Raw genomic sequence first — 16234 nt, forward strand, 5'->3', positions numbered from 1 at the left:
AGGTTACACAACATGAACTGGATGCAAATTTTAAAAGTTAGCAGAGAAATTCACCATCAAGGATTGCAATATGTTATCTGTGAGGCAGGGAGAATTCACACTTGTGCCAATATACTTGTACATTTTAATTCATCACCTTGACTTGCTTCCACCCATGCCACCAATGGTAATTCACCAGCGTGTTATCTACCTTTAAATGCTCTCTTCAGACACAAAGTTTGAAAGTGGAAAATCAATAATCCAATTGTACCTTTGTGTATTTCCCACAGGCTAAACGGACATGGAATGAAAATGTGACACGCTCACCATTACACTTTGCTGATATCCCAGTGGCCTGAATACACAAAAGATTATATTTGCTTCTACCCCATCTGTTATCTGAATCACACCATAAAGCTCTGTTTATGTGCTTCACAATGCTTCTCATGGTCAGGGCATTCTCCTCTTTTCTGTGGTCATTAAAGCTCAAGCTTCTCCAAAATCCTTTGTTACCCTTGAGCCAGATAAGAAACTTCAAGAGTGAGCAAGCATGACTAGTTACAGGATCAATGCTTTCAAAGTAGTGGGTTGAATTTCAGTTCAGTGATATATAATGCTAGCTGACCACATAAAACTGAGCAGTTCTTAAAAAGAAACAATTAGTTTAGCTCTGCTTTTTCCTTTGCTTCGAGAACCTTCCTCTGCTACAATTTCTAACACTGGAGCTCGTCAACGATGGCTCAGGGTTACTTACCCATGTTTTTTTTTTCCTTTAAAAAGAGCCAGACCAAAATATACCAATGCTCATTGGGTGAATCTTCACCTTGTGACCAGTGACTTACCTGGATGTCGGCATGAAATAATTAGAGGTCACCTTCCAGGGAAACACTAGATTCCCATCAGCGTCAAAGAGGCTCTCTCAGCAGCCAGACTGCAAGGGTAAAATATTCCCTTCGCACTTCAAAGGATGCAGTCCACTTACCCACACTCAGCTGTGGCATTAAAAGGACAGAAATTAATGAAACAATCTTCCACAAATCAAGCAGAAAATAAGAATTAAAAAAAGTGTCAAAAAGGTCAGAAAACTAAATGAAAACTGAAAGAGAAGATAAACAAATCACAAACATGCTACAAAAACGAGTGCATTTAACAGCAAGAGGGGGAGGTGCTGAAGAAACTGTTGTAGGGAATGTGATTGAGGTGTGTGCAGGTCAAAAGGAATAAGAGATGAACTCATGTGTTTGGAATGTCACACCTAGATTCAGTGAAGACATGGTTAAGACTGAATTTCAGGTTTGACGACATAACTTACAGGTACATGGAATAAGGCAAAGTGGGCCCTATGACATGGACTGGCATACACAATAACAAATCAAGAAACTGTGCATGTGAGAACTTTTATCATGAACAAATGTACACACACAAAGTGTAACTCAATAAGGGAGGTTAATAGCATTTTTTTCAGGAGGTGGATCTGTGATATTGCCCAACAGTCTATAAACAGAGTGAATTCCACGACAGTGGGTGTGGAAGTACAAACAGGCCAGCGAATCAGAAACTGCACTATTCTCGACTTGCTCAGCCTACTGCCAGCTAGAAGAGATAACAACCATATAGTCACCAGGGCTACCATTATTTCCAGAGGGACCAGAGAAAACCACCTGTACAGCTAGAGCTTTGAGCATCTGATGGCCTGAACACCACCTTGTCAACTGGAATTGGGGGCTGTCAAACACAGCAGTTGTAAGAATAATGGACCATTAAGCGTCATTCCAAGTTTACTAATAACATTCACTGCCCACTTCCAAAACAACACCCTGCCCCCCACATCCACCCCATCATATCCCATTCTGCCACACATCATTTCATTGCTAAGAAGCTGGTTTAGTTCCAAACTTCTGACAATGCCACTCTTGGGCTGCCTACTTGATGACTTTTCCTTTGATTTTCCATCTCTCATGATAAGAAAGCAACTGGCTTTTACTCCCACCCATCCTCAGCCTCGACAGGCAAGCCAAGATAGCAACCTCACCTTGTGAGAAGGTGGCTCCTTCTGTTTACATGATGACTTTTGTCATTCTCATTTGAAATATTTTGATAGAACGCCACCAAGAATCTGCCCCTGAAAGAGATTGGTTTTGCTACGTACGTACAGCATGGTAGAATATTGGCCTCTGCCACTGGTGTCTCTGGGCTACATCACCCTTCAGAAATTAACTGCCAATCTACAGCTAGTTCTGTGTAGCCTTGTTGCTGTACAGTGACTACAATGTGTGTACGCACACACACACACACACAGTAGACAGGCTTTTTTGTTGTAATCAATTCACGCATTGAAGGCCCTGCACATAATGTAACTGACACCGCTATATCAGTAAGTGTAGAAACTCTCTGCCTAAATAATGTCTTTAATTGTTCCAGGAGGAAGCTTGGATCTTCTACAATGTCAACTTGACCTTTGCACTGGCAATGTACCAATTTGCCAGATTTTACTTGTGTATCCATTTACAACTGATTATTGTACCCCGCAGAAGTACAGAAAGACGCAAACAACGATGGGGATGGGGTCATTACACTGGAGTCCACAAATGCAAAAAGGCCTTGCTGAGAAACAAATAACATGCAGCTAAGACTGGGACTATTTTTTTTTAAACACACACACAAATATGCATATCTGTGTCTAAAGAACACACAAAGATAGGTGTTTGAATCTTATTTTTAAGAGCTGAGCAATTGAAAAGAAAACTAGTTAAAAACAAAAAGTGTTTAGTTTACAACGCATTGAAATATATAGTGAACACCCTTGTCTGCCTGTGCTGGTGTTGGCTTTTCAGCCAGAGCCTAATGCTTTAATCCTGTTTCATTAGATCCTTTTAAAGGCTTTCTTTTTCAACAACTTATCCAATTCCCTATTAAATCTGTTATATTCTCTCCCTCAAAAGCCAACTGTGATCGTGCATTTCAGATTCCAACCAGCTCCTGCATGAAAAAAAACTCCTTATTTAACTTTGCCTTTCACTCTTCCAAAGGTGATTATGATTCGCCAATGAAAGGGGACTATTTTTCACTATTCCCTGAAAATCTTCCAAAATTTTGAAAATGTTTATTTGGATTCCCCTCTTAAACATGCTGTTCCAATTGTGAATCTTTCATTCACTTCTGGCATTCTTGGGGAATGTTTGCTCTTCTCTTCCTTTTTTTATGTCCTTTCCATGATAAAGGGCCCTGAACTACATGCCACACTCTGTCACTGCATTATATGGGCCCTCCTGAGACGGGGTCAGAGGTGGGGGTGGGGGGGCCCCATATAATTGCAACAGGATATGGAGGTGGAGAGCCTGTCACCTCCCCATCGCCAAGTGATTTTGTCGGGGGCGGAACTGGCCGATGACGGCCTTTCTGCCCAGAGGCCAATTGAGGCCCTTAAGTGGCCTATTAACGGCCACTTCACCCCGCTGCTGAGATTTAAGCAGCAGCAGGGGGTGCCTCCGCCATGCAGGGAGATTGCCCAGTAATACAAGGCACCCTCCCTGTGGGCTTTGTTTGGGGGAGGGGGGGAGGGGTTATCCCTCCTCCGTGAGCCATCTGCAGCCCATGCAGGGGCCTGCTAGGAAAAACTCCTATGTCGGAACAACGCAAGATCGTGCTGGGGGACTAGGAAAGGCTGTGGCAGAGTTTAGCCCGCCTTTTCGACCTGATGCCAGGAGCCTTGCTGGCGCCGCAAATTCCAGCCCTCCAACTGTGGCCCAACCAAAGTCTTGCGTAATATTTCCTTGCATTTTTACTTAGTATCCCAATATTAAAAACCCTGAATCTTATGCATCTTTCTAATCCACACTCCCACCTTCTTTAATATTTTATTTTAATCCAAATTAAATCAGATGGAGCTGCCAAACCTGTTCATGCCATGTAAAGATTACACACTTCACTCACACACTGTTCACTGAAAATCAGAACCCCGTAAATCCTGTAAATGGGAGATTCAAGCTCTGCTTATGGTGATTCTTCACATTAATTTGCCTGATGTTTGAATTGGAGTATCCCAGTTTCCTGACTCTTTTACTGATGAAGCCAGGCAGGTGCAGAGCTATGTTGCTCACATCAAGGAATACACCACCATACACCATGGTGGTCAATAATACCTGAAGGTCAGGATGACTGCAAATCACCAGAGAGAATGTTTAAGAGATCTGTATGGATCATGTTATACAGTTTCACTGCATTCCATTGTATATGCAAATAATGTTTAACTTTGTAATCTGATAGAAAGCCTTGGATTAAATCCTACTAGGTTTTTGTGAATAAGGAACTCAAATTAAAAAGTTAAAAAAAATATTACTGGATTTTACTACATTGACAAAGGTTATCAAATCACTACTTTAGACACAGCAACAAGAGTTTAATCTTAATTAAAAAAGGATCCTTTAAATTTGTGTTAAGTTTCAAATCCATCTTATAAAGGGCAGTAAGACATGGTCATTAATAAAAACCATTATGGTTCACCAAGCACAATCTATATATTTTTTAAAAATCATTGTACAATAAGGTACGCGTAACAGTCAATCTGAAAGTGAACTTTCTCAAACTGCTGGCATCTACCTCAGGTAAATTGTTAAATGAGGCAATCTATCACGATGTCTGGGAAATAAATCACTATTACCTACCAATTATGGAGGCCTCAGAGACATTTGTTCTAATTAAGTAGCCATTTTACCTCTCTCTTTACTCTTTTGTTGAAGGGCAGTGCAGGCCAGTGCAGGAAGCATTTCTCCACTTCTGCCGCCTCACACAGAAGAACCAATTCAGATCTGTCGGAACCAGACTGTCCGGTTTTCACTCCAATCAACTTTCTTTAGGCTGTGTGCTGACTTGCCAGACTGAGATCAGATTACAACTCTTAGGAAATACTGTAAACACCTGCATACGCCATTAAACAAAGCTTTACCATTCTGATCGAGGAATAATAAATCTTAATAATTTCAGCGAAACAATACATCTTTGTGTCTCCGGGGGAATGCAATGAATACCTGCAAATTGGTTTAATCTGAATGCATAAAACACAGCAAATTCTGGTACAGGCTCCAAACTATTATGCAAGGCAATAATTAAACTTACCCTCTTAATCAAACAAATTTCACAAATTCCCACAAGTGCCATGAACAGCATTTTAATACCACATTTATATTGATCCATCAGATGCTGCCAGACTCGCCGAGTATTTCCAGCGTTTCTTGTTTTTATTTCATCCGAGGCAGCACTGCCTTCATATTGAGCACTGTAATGTAAATAAGGTGCTCTACATGTCCCTGGAGAGATGGCTACCTCAAGGTTAAAATTTCTTTGAAAATAAATGCAAGTAGTAACTTCAAAAAATTACAGATGTAGATTATTTAGACAAGTACGCAAATATTTCTTCTATAAACTCTTAGAATTGCAACATTTATTTATTTAGAGATACCGCACTGAAACAGGCCCTTCGGCCCACCAAGTCTGTGCCGACCATCAACCACCCATTTATATTAATCCTACATTAATCCCATATTCCTACCTCCATCCCCACCTTCCCTCAATTCCCCTACCACCTACCTATACTAGGAGCAATTTATAATGCCCAATTGACCTATCAACCTGCAAGTCTTTGGCTGTGGGAGGAAACCGGAGCACCCGGCGAAAACCCACACGGTTACAGGAAGAACTTGCAAACTCCACACAGGCAGTACCCAGAATTGAACCCGGGTCGCTGGAGCTGTGAGGCTGCGGGGCTAACTACTGCGCCGCCCTCATCATTTGTATCTCCCTCGTCAACCAAGGGGCCCGATTATTGGTTCATTGACCTTTCACCCTTGTTGGAATGTTTCTAGCCTGGACCTGAAATATCTCTTCCTTAAAGATAACGCATTATTCCGATACAGCTCTTCCTGATCACTATCCAGTGACTTCTACCTGACGGTGCATGTGAGGGGAGGATGAGAAGAGGTTCATTGTGCTTTCTCACCAAACACCCCACCCCCGACCCCCCAGTGAATGGTCTGAACATTCAGTGGTGAAGGGGGGGGGGGGGGGGGGGTGCAGGGATAGTGTACAACCAGGGGAAAAAATGTGTTTGACACACAGCAACTGAGAGAGGGAGAGGGAGAGGGAGAGAGAGAGAGCATTACAAAAGGAATGTGAAGAAAGAGAGTTGAAGTGGCTGGGTACAGCAGAAGTTTAGAAATAGGCTGTTCTCCTCATGTCATCCAACAGCCGCTTATAGTGGGTCGCTTTCAAATTTTAAAATGTTGGCCTGTCTCTCTCCCTCTCTAGACCTGGATTACAGTCCAGACCCAGAATCGCCAGTTATTTGGAAGGTACACCTGATCGGAGAGTGCCTTCACCAACCAGACCCTAGATCCACTCAGAGGCCTAGGCCTGACCCTGACTTGGCACGGGCCCTGACCCTGGCCTCCCGATGCAGTGTCCTGATCCTGGTCCCACCCAGGCGCTCCATGACATCACTGTGGAGCCCCTTCCAAACCCGGGACCTCTACCAATTAGAAGGACAAGGGCAGCAGATGCATGGGAATACCACCACCTGCAAGTTCCCCTCTGTGCCACACACCATCCTGACTTGGAACTATATCGCCATTCCTTCACTGTCGCTGGGTCAAAATCCTGGAACTCCCTTCCTAACAGCACTGTTGGTGTACCTACACCCCAAGCGCTGCAGCGGTTCAAGAAGACAGATTATCAGCACCTTCTCAAGGGCCATTAGGAATAGAAACATAGACAATAGGAGCAGGAGTAGGCCATTCAGCCTTGCTCCACCATTCAAAAAAGATCATGGCTGATCGTCTAATTCAGTAACCTGTTTCCACTTTTTCCCCATATTTAACTGGAAAGAAGGTAATCACTAATAAATCCAATAAAAAAAAAATCAGGAGACTTCTTTACTCAAGAGAATGGCAAGAATATGGAATTCGCTACCTGATGGCATGGTTGAAGTCAATCGCATAGATGCATTTAAGTGGAAGCTAGATAGGTACGTGAGGGGGAAAGGAATAGCAGGATATACCAATAGGATTAAATGAGGTAAGATGGGAGGAGGTTCATAAGGAGCATAAACACTGGCCTGGTCCTTTTGGGATGAATAGCTTATTTCTGTACATTAAAATTCTATGTTCTTTATATTTACCAAAAGAATATGGAGGGAATTCCTCGGAAAAATGTGAGATTATCCATTTTGGTAGGAGGAATAGATGTGCAGAATATTTCATGAATGGTAAGAGGTTACAAAGTGCAGATGTACAAAGGGACCTGGGTGTCCTTGTCAATAAGTCACTGAAAGCTAGCATGCAGGTGCATCAAGCAATTAAGAAGGCTAATGGTATGTTAGCCTTTATCGCAAGAGGATTTCAGTACAGGAGTACTGAAGTCTTGCTTCAGTTGTATAGAACCTTGGTTAGACTGCACCTGGAGTACTGTGTGCAGTTTTGGTCCCCTTACCTTAGGAAGGATATTATTGCCATAGAGGGAGTGCAACGAAGGTTCACCAGATTTGTTCCCAGGATGGCGGGACTGTCCATTAAAGAGAGATTAGGGAAACTGGGCCTGTATTCTCTGGAGTTTCGAAGAATGAGAGGTAATCTCATTGAAACCTACAAAATACTTAAAGGGATAGACAGGGTAGATGCAGTTAAGATGTTTCCCCTGTCGAGTCTAGAACCAGGGGACACAATTGCAAAATAAGAGGGAGGCCACTTCGGACAGAGATGAGGAGAAATTTCTTTACTCAGAGGGTTGTGAATTTTTGGAATTCTCTACCCCAGAGTGCTGTGGAAGCTCATTCATTGAATATGCTTAAAGCAGAAATTTACAGATTTCTAAATACCAATGACATAAAGGGATATGAGAATAATGTGAGAAAAAGGCATTGACGTGGATGATCAGCCACGATCGTATTGAATGGTGGAGCAGGCTCGATGGGCTGAATGGGCTACTCCTGCTTCTATGTTCCTATATTTCTAAGCAGTTTGGAAGGCATCTTCAATGGAATTTTGGTCCTTTGCACATGGGAGAGGATTATACTAATTAGATCTATAGAAGAGAAACCTCTCAAAAGGAACAGCCAACTTCAGCAACTGCACACAAAAAATCATTACCATTAATTTTTTAAAAAGAGTTAATAAGGCCACATTATGCCATTAACCCATCAGCAGGTATGCACCAAGTCAGTGAAGAGGGTACAAATCACATTTGCACTTAAGGTTGGTGAAGTCTGTGATACTAAATGGCTTCTAGAGGGAGATGGCACTATTCACAAATGACAACTGAAATAAATATTGCAAGAGCCAACAGTTTATATCAACACCACTCATTTTATGGTAGGGACTTTTATTCTGTTGTGAGATGATCCAACACTTACAAAAGCAAATGTGATGAGCACAAAGATAAGTTTACAGTGAGAGCTCCAGCCACATAGTGTTCTGGGACAAGAAATGCATCTGGGGATGGTGCAGGAACATTATTGTTTTTAAACGCTGTTGCTATAATCATACAAGTACTTAAGCTGGTGAAAGAACATTTCTAATCCTTCTAATTTGTCTATTTGCCTAAGAGAGGATTCAACTAAGCCATCAAAATGCTACAGCAGATGGGAATGAAAATGCTGAAACAGACTGGCGTACATAAGATGGTACCACTTTCTTTAAGTCAGTCACAGCATTACATCTATAAATTGTCAGACACACACGACCCAGAGTTCCTTTCTCCACACAGTGTCAGGTTTGGCTCAGTGGTAGCACTCTGCCCAAGTCAGGAGGTCATGGATTCAAGTCCCACACTAGAAGCTGGCACTTAGTGTTATACTGAAGAACTGTTGCACTGATAGATGTGCCATCTTTAGAATGAGATGTTAAACTGAGGCTCAATTTATCCTCCCAGCTGGCTGTAAGTTATCTCTTGGCACTATTCAAAGACCAGGGGTATTCTCCCAGTGTCCTAAGCCAACAGTTATACCTCAATTAACATTATAAACACAGATCTGGTCAATTACCTCATTGCTGTTTGTGGTACAGCATGGCTACCCAACCCAAACCTGATGGGACCCGACGACATGTTTCGGTTTCGGGTCAGGTCGCTCTTCCGGGTCTGGCATTCGGGCTCGGGTCAGGTCAGACACACTCTATCACCACCTCTGGTACGTGGTTCCAATCTTAATGTGCTTTTTAAACAACCTTTCAAGTCCAGTTACAGTTTTTGTTGCTTACCTGCACAAGCTTTAAAAGTGTAAAATGGAAGCTCGGTTAACTGAACATTCTGGTGGTCGGGTCGGGTGCGGGAGCGGGAAAAAATGAAAGGACTCTGGCCGGATCGGGCTCAGGTCGGGTTTCATTTGCAGACCCGAGCCTGCCTTTAGTTTGTGGGACCTTGCTTTGTGCAAATTGGCATTTCCCTACTTTACAACAGTCACTAAACTTATTAGCTGTCCTGTTTCCTACAATACAACAGTGATTACATTTCAAAGTACGTCATTAGCTGTAAAGTGCTTTGGCATGTCTGAGATCATGTAAGATGCTATATAAATGCAAGCTCCTTTTTTGGGATATCTTGAGATTGTGAAAGATGCTATATGAAAAATGCAACTACTTTCTTTTGCATACTGAGCAACTTTATAACAAAAGAAAAATCATCAATTCCCAGAAAATACGCAACATTACATTTTTCTTTTGAGTAACCACAATCAAAGGTTTATTTTATTTTTCCCTTCACTAATTTTCCAAGCTCTCCCTCACTGAAGACTGGTTGTAGGCCTAAGGTATAGTTCTCATAAGTATCAAGTGCTCTCCAGGATCTCTCCCAAATGGTCATTATTCATGTGTGAATCCTCTGGCTAAATTTGACATGGAAATTGGTTTTGACTTCTGGGATTTTAATTAACAGCTCTGAAAAAGGCAATATGTTTCAAACTGACTGTACCGCACCCAGGCTAATTTCCTGTATGAATGACCAAATGTTTTGTAGCAGATGGAGAATCCGAACAAACACCAGTGTTTAAATCTTGAGAAGGGTGCACGTAAATAGAATTCCTGTCCCAACGCAGTTAACTGTAAAAATAAGGCCAATTTCTTACATTTACCTTATCCTATAATAAACAGTAACTGTGGTGATTAAATTGTCTTTGTGCTGAGTTCCTACAAATTAAAGTTATTTTAATACAGGCCAGGAAACGCTATCTTTTATGTCAATTTTCGGAAGACACTCAAACAGGTTTCCCTCTTTAGTATTTGAGTATGAAGCACTGACTGTGCAGAGCACAATGGGGAAAATCAGACAGTGAGGATCGCACAGTGGCGCAGTGGTTAGCACCGCAGCCTCACAGCTCCAGTGACCCGGGTTCAATTCCAGGTACTGCCTGTGTGGAGTTTGCAAGTTCTCCCTGTGTCTGCGTGGGTTTTCTCCGGGTGCTCCGGTTTCCTCCCACAAGCCAAAAGACTTGCAGGTTGGTAGATAAATTGGCCATTATAAATTGCCACTAGTATAGGTAGGTGGTAGGGAAATATAGGGACAGGTGAGGATGTGGTAGGAATATGGGATTAGTGTAGATTAGTGTAAAATGGGTGGTTGATGGTCGGCACAGACTCGGTGGGCCGAAGGGCCTGTTTCAGTGCTGTATCTCGAAACTAAACTAAACTATGACCTTCTGTCCATTAATGGGCGGTCATTCAAGAAGGCTCCTCACCACCAGATAACCCCCCTGCATCTGCCCAGGTGATGCTACATCTACCCAAGTATTAAAGAGCAAAACCTGCTCCACCAAAACTCGCTGGGGTATAGTTCCACAGACAATTCTCTGCACTATGGCCTAGGGGCCAGTCTTCACCTGCATGCGTGCATGTCTCAGAAGTGGGAGTGTAAAGCACTATTCAGCCAAAGCGGACCTCAATCCTGCTCTCACTCAACCAGCACACACATGTACCCCAAAATAGGCTCCCAGTAGCAACTGGGAGCAGGAATGCATAATGATGTTTTTATCCTCTTTAGCTCTGGGAACAAAATGTTATTCTAGCTAACATTATCCTTCGACCAACATCACGACAAAAACGTTAACTGGTTGCTGTTTGTGGGACATTGCTGTGCGCAAATCTGCTGCCATGTTTATTACATTACAACAAATTACTACACTTTTCAAAAGTACTTCATTGGTTATGAAGCACCTTGGGACATCGTGAGGCAATACATAAATTCAAGTCTTTCTTTCAGAGAAACCATGACCAATAATAGGGCTACAACTGTTGTCTTGTGTGAGAGCAGTGAACTCCGCACAGACCTGGGACTTTTCTGGTTTCTACTTCCTAAAGACTTGATTAGGCCATGCCGTCATCATTTGCGTATTTGGAGTGTGTATTTTAAGAATATTTCAAAATATAGTTTACCACCAAATCTCATTATACAGTAAAAGCTTTGTTATCCGGCACTTTACCAACCCGAAAGCTCGATTATCCAGAATTTCCAAAATTTTCCAAGGTTCGTCTCCCAATGCTGTGTTTTCCCAAGTGCAGCCAACTGTTCTCAGCATTACTGTACTGTAGATGGTGATGCTGCCATCTTACTAGCGCTGTCCATTTTGTTGCAGTATCGCGACTTATCTTTCAAACATCATCTACATCTAGTGCTTTAGTATAATTTATACATTAAGTTTACTGTTCAAGAATTCTATGCATCTTTACTGCCTCAAGATTTCTGTATTGTACATCTTCTTGTTCTATGCATGTAATCATTTATCTTAAAATTAAAACTATTGTTGTCAGATGAGGAGGTGGTGAAGGGCTCCCCTCTTCCCTCTTCTTGTTTGACAACAAAAGGTTTCTTTCTTTTTGAAGTGGATATACTTGCCAATACAGTGAGTGTTTAACTGTTTATGTGCCATGATCATAAAAAGAACCAACTGGACAGGTTTTCTTGAGTTTAACAAAGAAAGAGATTCACTTTACTGTACTTAAACCGACGATCTAAGTAAAAATAAAATACACTCCAACTTGCACACATACACGCACACAAAATGGTTATAGAGTGGGAATTGGTCGAACTAGAGTCCAGAGAAATAAAACAAGTTTAGAGTCAGTGGAGGTTGGTGACTCAGCTGGCTTCAGGCTGAATTCGGTGGTCATGTGACTTTAGTTTGGTGATTGAGGCTTCCGGTTTGAAGATGTGGATTCTGATTCGGTTGTTCTCTGGGAGGCAGCAATGAAGCTGACTTCCTTCAAGGGGCGTCTTTGTTCTTTTTGGAAACCTCTCTACTCTCAGTAGCTTCCCCCTCAGGCTTAAGTAACTAAGCAGAGTGAGCATCGATCGGTGAACAACTACCACAATCGAACACAGATAAGTTAAACAACTGAACACCACAGTCTGCAGCAGCGAATATGCCTCGATGCTCACAATCAGCAGACAGAGTTCAAAGCTTGTAAGGTTTGAGTGGTTCGTCTCCACCAGTTTAATATTCAGGTTTCTAGCCGGTGGGTTAAAAAAAATCATTCAACCTCACACGTTTTCATGACAATTGTATTGCCTTGGTAGTACGACTCTTGATTAACCAGCACCTCTCAGGTCCAGTGTATGCCAGATAACAAAGCTTTTACTGTAAAATGATATGAACAGCTGCTCCTTGAACACAATTCATTGCACAGTTGTACTGCAGAAGACCATTTATCATTTTTTTTTTTAATCATTTGATTACATATCACCTTCAAAGGAGTAATGGAAAAAAGTACTGGAGAAACTTAAAGGTCTACAGTCGGACAAATCCCCAGGATCTGATGGCCTATATCGTACGGTTCTAAAAGTGGTAGCTACAGAGATAGTGGATGCACTGGGTTATGATTTTCCAAAATTCCCGAGATTCTAGAAGGGTCACAGCAAATTGAAGTTCGTAAATGTAACACTGTTATTCAAGGAAAGGGGGAAGAGAGAAAACCGAGAACTACAGGCCAGTTAGCCTGACATCAGTTATCGGAAAAATACTAGAATCGATTATTAAGGAAGTCTGAACAATGCACTTAAAAAATCATAGTATGATCAGATAAAGTCAACATGATTTTACAAAAAGGAAATAGTGTTTGGCTAATTTATTAGAGTTTTTTTGAGGATGTAACTCCTAGGGTAGATAAAAAGAGGAACCTGTAGATATAATATACTTGGATTTCCAAAAGGCATTCAATAAGGTGCCAGGCACAAGGTTAATACACAAGGTAAGGGCTCATGGAGCTGAAGGTAATATATTAGCATGAATAAAGGATTGGTTAACAGACAGAAAGCAAAGAGTAGGGATAAACAGGGCATTTTCCAGTTGGCAGGCTATAACTAGTGGAGCGCCCGCAATGGTTTGTGCTGGGGCCTCAACTATTTACCATCTACATTAATGACTTAGACAAACAAACAGAGAGTAATGTATCTAAGTTTGCTGACAATACAAAGCTAGTGGGAATGCAAGCTGTGAGGAGGACACAAAGATGCTGCAAAGAGATATAGACAGGTTAAGTGAGTAGGCAACAAGGCGGCAGATAAAGTATAATGTGGGGAAGTGTGAGGTTATTCACTTTATTTGCAACAATAGAAAAGCAGAATATGTTTTAAAAGGCATGAAACTTGTAAATGTTGTTGACGTTCAGTGGGATTTGGGTGTACTTATATAGGAAACACAATGTTAGCATACAGGTACAGCAAGCAATTAGGAAGGAAAATGGCATGTTGGCCTTTATTATGAGGGGATTGGAGTACAAGAATAAAGAAGTCTTGCTATAATTGTACAGGCCTATGGTGAGACCAGACCTGGAATACTGTGTGCAGTTTTGGTCTCCATATTTAAGGAAGGATATACTTGCATTGGCGGCAGTACAGCAAAACTTCATTAGATTGGTCCCTGGGATGAAAGGGTTGTCCAATGTTGAGAGACTGAGTAAATTGGGCTATATTCTCTGGAGTTTAGAAGAATGAGAGGTGATCTCATTGAAAGATTGTGAAGGGGCTTGACAGGGTGGACACTGAGAGGTTGTTTCCCCTGACTGGGGATTCTAGAACACGGGGACAGAGTCTCAGGGTAAGGAGCTGATCATTTAGGACTAAAATGAGGAGAAGTTTCTTCATTAAAAGGGTTGTGGATCTATGGAATTCTCTACCCAAGGGTGGTGGATGCTCCATCGTTGAACATATTTAAGGCTGGGATGGACAGATTTTTAGTCTCTCAGGAAATCAAGGGATATGTGGAGTGAGTGAGAAAGTGGAGCTGAAGATCAGTCATAATCATATTGAAAGGCGAAGCAGGTTCAACAGGCCATAGGGTCTACACTGCTCCTTTTTGTTATGACATTCACTTGTTCAGAGATAAAAACTGTCCTGATCAGATAACCTCCACAGTAACTCAGACATAATGCTTCCCTCCAGCAGTTTGGTGTGAGGTTTATGCTCAACTGGATCAGCATGCACATGAACACATAGCAAAATCCAGGGAATGAAAGGGATTGTTTCACATAACGCTGGCTACAGATCAAAGTAGAAAACAAACACAAGTGGGATTTTAAGTGGCTCGATCATGAGGTAAAAGTAACTAGTATCAGCTGTGCCTCAGTTGGTAGCACTCCAGGGCTTCAGCATAAAAATCAAGGCTGACACTCAAGTGCAGTTCTGAGGGAGCACTGCACTGTTGGAAGTGATCTCTTTTGGATGAGATGTTAAACCAAAATGGATGTAAAATCTCAAGGCACTATTTTGAAGAATAACCATGGAGTTCTCCCCAGTGTCCTGACCAATATTTATCCCTCCATCAACATCACAAAAACAGATTATCTGGTTATCATATTGTTGTTTGTGGGAGTTTGCTGTATGCATACTGGCTGCCACGTTTCCTGCATTACAACATTACTACACTTCAAAAAGTACTTCTTGGCTGTAAAGTGTGTAAAGTGCTTTGAGACGTTCAGTGGTCATGAAAGACACTATATAAATGTTAGTGTTTCTTTTTTTTCATCATGGAAGAGCTGGATGCATGCATGGCTGCAAACAGGATTAAGGGTTGGAAGGCTAGGTACAAGTCCTACATAGAACATGGTTTCTCCTGAACTAAAGGAGAGAAATGGTCAAGAATATTCAGGATACAACTGGAGGAGGGGCAAGGAGAAGCTCTGAAGAACTTCTCCACAGCAGACTAATGAGTCCTAGGAGAGTTGATAAATCAAATTGTATATGGTCTATGGAAGGAACAAGCTTGATAGGCTGAATGGCCTTCCTAATCAACAACAATCTAACCAGCTAACTTCACACTTCATTATGACAACTTATCTCTTTTAGAAAGGCGGGTGCAATCACGTCATCATATCATTGACGTCACTGCATAAATGTCTTTGTACTCCAGTCTGCTGATTTCATTCACTTGTGGAGACTCTAGTTCAGTTTACAACAAAAAGAACATTAAAACTATAACATGAGTGGCATTGATATCAAGAATAGCCACTTACTAAATGGAAATAAACAGATTTTTTAAAAAAGCACTACAGCAAACACAATATGAATATAAAAACAGAAGACACTGGAAACACTCAACAGGTCAGGCAGCCTCTCTCTGTGGGGAGAGGAGAAGATTGGATTAATGTTTTATGCCTCGTGAACCTTCATCAAAACCTGTAAATACACCTTTGCTGGTTAACAAACTAACTTAGATTGTTTCCAGGCATCCTCCCCCAAACCCACCCCACCACCTCGTATCTTCATGAAAAAAGGCTGGATAATAATAATAAGGGAAATCATGTTTAAACAGTTTATTGGAGTTCTTTGAGGTAGTTACATGTGCTATGGATAAAGGGGAACTCAGTACCTTGCTCTACGGCAGCGAGGCCTGGACAACGTATGCCAGCCAAGAGCGACGTCTCAATTCATTCCATCTTCGCTGCCTTCGGAGAATACTTGGCATCAGGTGGCAGGACTATATCTCCAACACAGAAGTCCTTGAAGCGGCCAACACCCCCAGCTTATACACACTACTGAGTCAGCGGCGCTTGAGATAGCTTGGCCATGTGAGCCGCATGGAAGATGGCAGGATCCCCAAAGACACATTGTACAGCGAGCTCGCCACTGGTATCAGACCCACCGGCCGTCCATGTCTCCGTTATAAAGACGTCTGCAAACGCGACATGAAATCGTGTGACATTGATCACAAGTCGTGGGAGTCAGTTGCCAGCATTCGCCAGAGCTGGCGGGCAGCCATAAAGACAGGGCTAAATTGTGGCGA

At 42.0% G+C, this 16234-nt stretch overlaps 1 protein-coding gene across 12 annotated transcripts in view; it reads right to left on the reverse strand.

The window, feature by feature from the left end:
- elf1 (E74-like ETS transcription factor 1) overlaps nucleotides 1-16234 on the reverse strand; it is a 280446-nt gene that overhangs the window by 67225 nt on the left and 196987 nt on the right. The window lies entirely within an intron of this gene.

This window comes from Heterodontus francisci, chromosome 15 (genome assembly GCF_036365525.1).
Source record: "Heterodontus francisci isolate sHetFra1 chromosome 15, sHetFra1.hap1, whole genome shotgun sequence".
NCBI lineage: Eukaryota > Metazoa > Chordata > Chondrichthyes > Heterodontiformes > Heterodontidae > Heterodontus > Heterodontus francisci.